Here is a 1615-nt window from a genome sequence, read left to right on the forward strand (position 1 = left end):
TTGTCTGTGAGCATCAGCCCCTTTTCTTGCCAAGAAATGGCTGAGCTTCTCAGGAGATAGCCATATTTGGCTCCTGTCAGCAAGCAAGTGTTGGTATCCACAATAGTGACTGGGTTTGGTGTCTGTATATGGGATGGATCCACAGGTTGGGCAAACAATGGATAGTTATTCCTTCAGTCTCTGCTCTGCACTTTGTCTCCATATTTTTTTCCAAGGAGTATTTTGTTCCCCATTCTAAGAGGGATTGAAACACCCACACTCTCATCTTCCTTCTGCTTGAGCTTCATGTGGTCTGTGAATTACATTTTGGATATTCTGAATTTTTAGAATAATATCCCTTTATCAGTGAATGTGTACCATGTTTATAGTTTTGGGATTGGGTTACCTCACACAGGATGATATACTTTATATCCTTCCATTTGCCTGTGTATTTAATAAAGTCATTGTCTTTGTATCATTTGCATATATTTTTATCTCTATTGCTCTATTCTACAGCTTGAGGTCGAGGATGTTTCCCCCTGTACTTCTTTTATTGTTGAGAATAGTTTTTCAATATCCTGGATTTTTTTTTATTTCAGATGATTTTGTAAATTGTTCTTTCTATCTTTATGAATAATTGACCTTGAATTTTGATTGTGATTTCACTGAATTTATAGATTGCTTTTGGCAAGATCACCATTTTTACTGAATTAATCGTGCCAATCTATGAGCATGGTAGGTCTTTCCATTTTCTGAGATTTTCAATTTCTTTCTTCAGAGACTTGAAGTTCTTGTCACACAGATCTTTCACTTGCTTGGTGCGAGTAACAGAAAAGTATTTTCTACTTTAAGTAAATGTTAATGAGACTTTAAATTTTGATTTACATTTGTTGTGGAAATATGGAAGTATTGCACAAAGTTTTAGAAATGTACTTTATGGTTTATTATGTTTAACAGTATAGAAAAAATCAGTTACATAATCAGGCAATTTGTATATTTTAATTGAATTATGTTTTACACTAAGTCTTAACTGAGTCAATATAGGAAAAAAAATTAGACTTTCTATTTGGTAGAACAGAATAAAACCCTACTTTGAAATACAATTAATTTACTAAAAAAGATTACCTATCTATCTATCTATCTATCTATCTATCTATCTATCTATCTATCTATCTATCTATCTATCTATCTATCATCTATCTACCTCTCTATTTTCTATCTATCTATCTATCATCTATCTATCTATCTATCTATCTATCTATCTATCTATCTATCTGTCTGTCTGTAAACTTTAATTTTGAAAATCTAAAACATAAAATAAAACTTCTCTGATAATCTCTTAGAAAAAAAAATCTGCAATTACTTCCCATTAGATGATTTTTTACTGCTATTTTTCTTTTTATAGTATGAAAAGAACAATTTAATTTTTTTGAGCGTTCCTTTCCTATTTGTATAAATTTGACTGCTTTCATTACTTTGCTTTACAGGGTCATGATTAACAACAAATTATATGAGCAGTATAAAAATATGTTTCAGAAGTTGTATGTGGGTGTAGAGAAATTCGATAAAGAACAAGAAAAACAAGTGGTTGGTATAGTAAGTAACTTTATAATTAACCTCGTATACCTATGTATCA

Source organism: Mus musculus, chromosome Y (assembly GCF_000001635.26).
Source record: "Mus musculus strain C57BL/6J chromosome Y, GRCm38.p6 C57BL/6J".
In the NCBI taxonomy this organism is placed as follows: domain Eukaryota; kingdom Metazoa; phylum Chordata; class Mammalia; order Rodentia; family Muridae; genus Mus; species Mus musculus.